This window comes from Setaria viridis, chromosome 8 (assembly GCF_005286985.2).
Source record: "Setaria viridis chromosome 8, Setaria_viridis_v4.0, whole genome shotgun sequence".
In the NCBI taxonomy this organism is placed as follows: Eukaryota; Viridiplantae; Streptophyta; class Magnoliopsida; order Poales; family Poaceae; genus Setaria; species Setaria viridis.
The window spans coordinates 27,682,831-27,691,630 of record NC_048270.2 but is presented as its reverse complement, the minus strand read 5'-3'; positions in this window follow the sequence as shown (position 1 = coordinate 27,691,630).

Below are 8,800 nucleotides of genomic sequence, written 5' to 3'. Positions count from 1 at the left end.
CAAGTGGCACAACGCCACATCCCATGATACTAATGAGTGCAAAATCTTCAGACAGCAGATACAGTCGGCCATCGAGCAGGGCAGACTTAAATTCGAAGTGCCGACAAAATCGGCAAAGCCAATGAAGATCGACCAGCACCCCTTCCCCACCAACATGGTCGACACAGGAAAGAATTCACTCCAAACAAAAGTGCTGACGTCCGAATCGGCCAAAAAGAGTGGTGCCGTCGACCCTAGAAATCAAGTTACGTTTGAAGATTTCAAGGGGAAGCGGTGGATGGAGGACGACGATGGCGACTCAGAAGAACCGCGCATTACTTCCAAGTTCCTGCTCCAAAAGTACCAACGTCAGCATGAACGCTCAAGGTCCAGGGAAGAGGTGATGCGACGGCACGAAGATCACTGAAGGTGCCCGTTTTTCATCCACTGTTGGGAAAACAACCTCAGGCTGCCTTCGGCCGATAATTGCCCGGAATGCAACGGACCATATCGTGGTAATCGGCCGTTCGACAGGTCTCGCTCCAGAGACGGAAGACTAGAACCGATCAGCAGGAATTGGCGCAGTCAAGATGATCAGCGCCCTCCCGTGCGTGATCGGCTGGGGGGCAGAGGTGACCGGTATGATCGGTCAGAAGATAGACGCCATGACAGGCAGGGGGGTAGGACCGATCGGCATGATCGGTCAGAGAACACGGCCAACGTTCACAGCCGGCTCGAAGAGATGGCCGATGCTCGGGTAACAGATGAAAACCCGTTAGGACGCGAACCGGAGTGGAAACGCGCCAAGTCAGGGGGAAGGCCAATAAATCCCAGGTGGTGCCCCGATGGATTGACCAAGTCTCAAAAACGGAGAATCTAACATCTCCACCAATGGGAACAGCAAGAAGAGGAACAATAGAGCATGACAGACAAGAAGGAAGGAAAGCCTCGGGTGTGGCGCCCCAAAAGAAATGACGAATCGGCGGGTGACGAATCGGCAACCGAGATCGGCATGGTTTTCATACTGCTGATGGAATTCATGACTCCCACCGATCAGCAAGACGTATCGGCGATAGAAGAACAGATGGCACAATTGGCTTTAGAGCCAATGATGGCCACGTTCGAGAAGCCGGAAGACGACGAACGGCAACACATGAAGGCGCTGTTCCTTAAAGGGCATGTCGGCGGCCGCCCCCTCACTAGATTGATGGTGGATGGAGGAGCTGCAGTCAACATCATGCCATACGCCGTGCTCCGGAAGCTTGGAAAAAGCAACGACGACTACAAACATGATGCTCAAGGACTTCGAGGGCAACGTGTCAACCGCTCGCGGCGCTCTCTGCGTCGACCTCACTATCGGCAGTAAGACCCTTCCTACTACCTTCTTTATCATTAATGGCAAGGGATCCTACAACATGCTACTCGGCTGGGATTGGATACATGCAAATTGCTGTATTCCGTCTACAATGCATCAATGTCTCGTACAATGGGTCGGTGATAACATCGAGGTAGTCAAAGCCGATTCCGCATACAGCATCGCGACAGCCGACACGCAGTAGTGGAGCTGCGAAACCGTCAGGTGCATATCCGGCAAAGTGTGGGAGACCGATTTCCTGAAGGTCACCGATTTTGGTCTACAGCCGATCCGAGCAGTCGGCTCCGAAGACTCAGAATAGATGGATCAGTTCGCCCGAGAAGAGGGGAAGCTAGGACACGGGTTCACGTCGGCTGATTCATTAGAGATGATAGATTTAGGCGATGGTACCAAACCAAGGCTGACTTATATTAGTGCAAATTTAGACCCAGAATACAAGTGTAAATTGACAAATTTGTTAAAGAAATTTAAGAATTGTTTTGCTTGGGAGTATCTTGAGATGCCCGGCTTAGACCGATCAATTGTTGAACATCGGCTACCCATAAAACCAAGGTATCGGCCGTACCAACAGCCCGCACGGCGCTGCAATCCCAAGATTCTACCAGACATAAAAGCTGAAATAACTCGGCTAATCGAAGCGAAATTTATTCGGCAATGTCGTTATGCTGAGTGGATCTCCAACATCGTACCAGTATACAAGAAGAATGGAAAGCTACGCATTTGCGTTGATTTCAGGAATCTTAATCAGGCCACACCGATGGACGGTTACCCCATGCCGACAGCCGATGTACTGATCGACGCTGCCGTGGGGCACAAGATTATTAGCTTCATGGACAGAAACGCTGGGTACAATCAAATACTTATGGCCGAAGAGGACATACCCAAAACGGCCTTCAGATGTCCAGGGCACCTTGGCTTGTTCGAGTGGGTGGTAATGACTTTTGGCTTGAAGAACGCTGGTGCTACGTATCAGAGAGCCCTGAATTACATATTTCACAAGCTCATTGGCATTCTGGTGGAGATCTACATCGATGACGTCGTAGTCAAGTCCAAAGGGCATGAAGAGCATTTGGCCGATTTGCGAAAAGTGCTAGAGTGCACCAAGAAACACGGGCTCAAGATGAACCCCAATAAATGTGCTTTCGGCGTATCCGCCGGACAGTTCTTAGGAATCATGGTGCACGAGCGAGGAATAGAGATCAATCGGAAAACCATAGCGGCCATCAACAAAGTCATAGCCCCGCAAAACAAAACCGAATTGCAGTCTTTAATCGGCAAGGTGAATTTCATCAGAAGATTCATATCTAATCTATCTGGGCGGATTCAGGCGTTCACACCACTGTTGAAGTTAAAGCCTGACCAGGAATTCATATGGGGGGAGGAGCAGCGCAAAGCATTAGAAGATATCAAGCAATACTTGGTCTCACCACCGGTATTGGTTCCTCCTCAAACTGGCAAGCCGTTTAAAATATACTTATCAGCCGATGAAAAAGCCATTGGGTCGCCTCTGGTCCAGGAGTTCGAAGGCAAGGAACGGGTAATTTATTATGTCAGTAGAAGACTTCTGGACGCTGAAACAAGATATCCTCCGGTGGAGCGTTTGTGCCTATGTCTTTACTTCTCATGCACCAAACTCAGGCACTATCTACTGTCGGCAGAATGTGTGGTCGTATGCAAAGACGACGTAGTAAAATACATGCTATCACTGCCGATCTTGAAAGGCTGAATCGGCAAATGGATCTTAGCTCTGTCAGAGTTTGACCTACGGTATGAATCGGCAAAAGCCGTCAAGGGTCAGGTCATGGACGATTTCGTCGCCCAACACTGCGGGCCGGAGATTGCCCTCATAGAGCCGGCACCTTGGACATTATATTTCGATGGGTCATCATGTCGGATCGGATCGGGAATCGACATCGTTCTCATATCGCCTCGGGGGGCAAGCTATGATTTTTCTCTGCCGATAGAAACCGCTGCTACTAACAATCAAGCGGAGTACCGAGCCGTATTAAAGGGCCTACAACTATTAAGGGAAGTCAAGGCCGATTCTGTTGAAATCTTCAGAGACTCCATGCTTATTGTGGATCAACTGACTGGAAGGTCCGAATGTAAAGATGACGTATTAAGGATTTATTACGAAGATTCCTTACAGCTCTTAAAAAAATTCAGATCGGCAGTAATCGAGCACATCCCAAGGGACCGTAATGAAGATGCCAACAAACTCACCCAGCACGCATCTGGGTATCGGCCAATTCTAGGCGCTATGGCTCTAGAACTCACGGCCGATGACTGGCGTAAAGAAATTGCCGACTACTTGAAGGATCCGTCTAAAAAGGTGGAGCGACGAGTACGTTTTCATGCCACCAAATACGTACTGCTCGAAGATGACCTGTTCTACCGAACGATCAACAGAGTTCTTCTCAAATGCCTTGGGACAGAGGAGGCCAAGACTCTAATGGGAGAAATCCATGAAGGGGTATGCGGGGCACACCAATCGGCCCATAAGATGAAATGGATGATCAGGAATAATGGGTACTACTGGCCAACGATCCTCGAAGACTGTTTCAAATATTATAAGGGTTGTCAGGATTGTCAAAAGTTTGGAAATGTCCAGCGTGCACCCGCATCGGCCATGAATCCCATCATTAAGCCATGGCCGTTCAGGGGATGGGGAATAGACCTTATCGGCCAAATCTACCCACCATCAAGCAAAGGGCACAAATTTATTCTGGTGGCTACTGATTACTTTACCAAATGGGTAGAGGCAATCCCGTTGAGAGCCGTGACATTGGCTATCATGGCCGACTTCGTAAGGGATCACATCGTTTACCGATTCGGCATCCCTCAGACTATAACAACCGATCAAGGAACAATGTTCACATCGGGGGAATTTGAGGAATTTACGACCGATATGGGAATCAAATTGTTAAATTCTTCTCCCTATTACGCCCAAGCCAATGGTCAGGCAGAATCCTCCAACAAAGGGATAATCAAATTGATCAAAAGAAAAATCGAGGAACAGCCAAAGAAGTGGCATCTATGTTTGACTGAGGCCTTATGGGCGTACAGGATGGCTTGTCATGGGGCTACCAAGTTATCTCCCTACCAGTTGGTGTACGGTCACGATGCAGTACTTCCATGGGAATCGAGGGCGGGATCGAGGCGTATTTCGCTCCAGGATCAGCTAACGGCCGATGACTACTCATCACTTATGAAAAGGGAACTTGACGATTTGGCTGGCCAACGATTGAGGGCTCTGATAAGCATTGAAGAAAACAAAAAGAAGGTAGCCAGGTGGTACGATAAGAAGGTCAAAGTCAAACAATTCTCCCCTGGGGACTTGGTATGGAAGTTAGTATTGCCGATTGGGTCGAAAGATCCTAAATTCGGAAAATGGTCCCCTACATGGGAAGGGCCGTATAAAATCGGCAGATGCGCTCCAGGGAATGCTTACATTTTGGAAACAATAGAAGGAGAAGAATTTACTAGAGCTCTGAATGGAAGGTACTTAAAAAGATACTACCCTAGTATATGGGTCGGAGCATAAGGAATTAACCGTAACACGACCACACATAGCCGATACAAATCGGTTCAAACACATAGCCGATACAAATCGGTTCAAACACATAGTCGTCCAAATCGGCCGATTGCATTCATTCGGTACGGGCGATGGGTTACATGGCCGACAAAACATTAGTCGCCCTTAGAACAAAAAATACAAATAACTAATTATTATTCTTCTTGCGCTCCCTTCCATTCCGTTCTAACTCATTCTTGATGCGGAGGTATTCTTCTTCTACTTCCTTCATTGAGGATGACTCCGATCCACGGGCGGGCGCGAAGTTCCTGCTGCCGCGTCTTCGAGAGCGACTCGTGGACGGAGTGGATGGCTCCTGTCGGTGGGAGGTCGCCGGCTACCGTTGCTCTCCACAAAGTCCAAGATTGTACGGGCCGCCGTGATGACGTCGTCTTGAAGTTCGTCACCACGATGGCTCCTGACGGTTGGAGATCGTCGGCTATTATCACTCTCCACGAAGTCCAAGACCACACGAGCCTCCGCAGTGGCGTGGTCTCGAAGTTCGTCACGATGAGCCATGATCAGTGCCTTATCTTCGGACGACAATGGGTCCTCGGAGTGAAGGAGCTCAATGGCGCGTATGAGCTCCGGGCTAAGACGCTGAGGCTGAAACAAAAAGGAATAAGAAGGGACATCTTCTTCCTAGGATCTAAAAGGAGAAAGGGAAATCAAGACAAAAGATTTCACCTGGTTGACAGAAGAAGAAGAGGCCGATGAACACATGACGGAAAACCGCACTGACGAGAGAAGAAAGGAAATGGAAAATGAAAGCCGAACTGGTATGTTCGGAAGGAAGTTCTTAGGCCGGCATTTATAGGAAAAAGATGCGTGGAAATTTGGTAAGGCTACGTCCCATCGGAAATAAGAAAGGCACTAAATAGAAAGGGCGTCGCGAAGGACGGTCAAAGTAGATAGTAAATGTTCGTACAAGATAGTCAGTGTTTTACAGGTTACCCAGAAGGGTATCGATAGCCGTGATAGCCCGACACCGGATCTGATCGGCAGAGTCAAGAACCCGTTGGTCTTCATCCGCCGATCCAGGGACTTCTGATGCACTGCGATGGAGCTTTAGGGCCTCATGGGCGAAGCGCTGCCTCTCCCGTGTCAAATCGGCAATGACAGAAGGGAGTTCTTGGAGCCTTTTCTCTTCGGCACTGATTGCCTTGGTCACTTTCTCCATCTCCTTGGCGAGTTCTGCCCTCCGACGCTTGAGGCGGTCTATCTCACCGATGATTCCCGGGCGGGAGTCCTCCAGAAAATGGATACGCCGATGCGCCTCTTGAGCCTGACGCTTGAACGCGTCCTCCTCTTCACGAGTCTTGGCCAGCTTGGCGCGATCGGCCATATGACGAAGGGCTCTGAAGACCGGGATCCTCATAGACTCGATGAAGGCCGCCGGCGCCAGGGCCTCCTCCGCCTCTTCTGGTACTCGTCCGCTGACGTCACTGAAGAGCTGCCGAATCGGTGAAGCGTCTTCTACTAGTCGGCCGATGTCCCCTTGAAGGAGGGATCGGATGCTGGAAAGTTTGGCTCGGATGTCATCAGGAACGGAGCTCAAGGCAACTTGGCAAGAGGCAACTTCTTCGTCGTCGGAGAGGGCGACCGCAAAAGAAAAGAGGCTGTTATCGGGGGTGTCTTGTTCCTAGAGATAATAAGAAGGAAGAATAAATCGGCTGGGGGTAAAAGCAAATCGGCTGCATGAAAGCCGGAACATAACTTACCGCTTTGAAGCGAATTTCTTCATGTTGCACTTGGGAGGCCGTCACGCCTTGCTCAAGGGCTTGCGCCATGGGTTCATTAGATAAAGAAGATTCCACAACGATCGGCGCGGTGCTTGGGCCAGCTCCCTGAGAAAAGACCGGTGGTTGGGGAGCGCTTGGTGTGCTGATAACCTGTGTCAGAGGATCGAATAAGTACATTATGCAAATACCAAGGGAAATCGGTGGAATAGTACTATACCTCAATGGATGGAAGCGGGGATGCGCCAATGGCCGGTTGTATTTCCATAGGAGCGCTCTGTGCAGTCTAAAGATAAGAAGGGTTAATATCAGAGCAACAATCGGAAGCAATAAAACTTAGGTTTACCTGAACGGCCTCCAATAACAATGACGCGGCGGCTGCTCCAGCTTGCGCAACAGCTTGGGTATCGGCATCTTGGATGACCTGAGAAGGTGGTGCGGCCGGAGTCTCTGCCGATACGAGCACAGGAGGATCCGCCGATTCTATACGAGCTCGGACTCGGCGACTGGTCTTCTTGGTGGTCCTCTTATGGACTTGTTTCGATCGGCCAGCAATCACGTCAACGGACAGAGCATCATAGCCGATAAGAGGATAAATGGTGTATGGATGACTCTCTATTAGCCGTCCGCTGCGGCTATGGGTTGGAGGAGTTCGGTTCTCGGCCTGAAGAAATAGTAAAATCATTAGTACTCAGCCACGTTAAAAGGAATAAAAATCAGCTAAGTAAAGTACCTCGGCGTTCGGATCGATGTTGGCTGGGTCTAAGAGGTTGCAGTATGCCGATGCCGAGTTGCAGAAAAGAAATTGCTTCCAATCGGCCCACCAGAGTTTGAACGGCTGGACAGCAAAAGGAGCTACTAGCCAGTCGCTCAGGTCAATGGTACTGGAGTCCGGAATTCGGTCTCGTAGCCGACTGTAATCCAGACCAGATGTGAGCTCATCTCTAAACTTGATTCGGCCAGCAAAATACACTTGAATCGGCAGCTGACCCATGCCGAACTGACGTGCTGCAACGGAAGGGTTGTAGAATTCGTACGTAGAGGCATCCTTCCCCGAGAAGAAGTTGGCTGGCAGGAGTCCTGGCTTGATTAACTCATCATAGAGTTCTTCATTAAATCGGCCGGTAGTCGAGTCAAAGCAAGTTGGGAGCTCAAAGACCGGGTCATCCCGCTGATAAGGAAACCAAATGGTTGCATCTTCATTAAAGCCGTTATAGAAGCATCGAAAGTACTCGGCTACCTTTGTAGCAGAATACATGCAACCTGGGAAAGCTGATGCCGCTTCACCAAAGGACATGCATCGGCGACGTTCGGTAGGGTCTTCTGCCGATTCGATGTTGGGGAACATCATGCGGTCCACCTGCTGCTGAGTGATCTTGCTCATGTAAAGATTCAGCCACAAATTGATGAACCACCAGGGTCTGCCTTGATTGCCGATCGGCTCTCCCTTGGATAGTCTGATGCCGATTTGATGGAGCATGTGGTACGCGGCCCCTAGCAGATGTTTCCCAAGAGGGACATGGTTTCCTCTGGACAGTGCTTCAGCTAAGGCCTGGGTATTGGTTGATGGGCCGGCGGCTCTTCCACAAAAGAAGTGTTTTTCTAACCACATCATCAAGAAAGCCGTGTGCTCCCTATTCTCAACAGTCCCGGTCCTCTTATTGCTTCTGATAAAACCTTTCCACCCGCCGATTCCCCTTGTGTCCAGCCGATGTGATGTTGCGGCTAGGAGGTGGTAGGGTGTGTCCGGGGAAGATATGTCAAGGCCGGTCAACAGGACCACATCGGCCAGTGTTGGGGTCATAGGACCATGCCCAAATAAGAAGGCATTAAGTGCATCAGACCAAAAATAAGAAGCTGCCATCACTAACGGCTCATTTTTCTCCATCTGGGATAAGGATAGGTTGATGCACTGGCCGATTTTGAGCTCTTCCCATGAGACGCTCTTTGATGCGGCTACCCGTTGGTACCACTCCCTCCAACCTGGGGTTTCATTCGGCCAGGACCTAAAAGTACCCAGCCATTAATCTAAGTCCATATCAGACAGTTTGAAGGGTATCCTGTGGGTTTCCAAATTTATAAGATCTATTGGATCTGGGTTTCCCATGGGTCCGAGACAAATAAGGCCGGGAT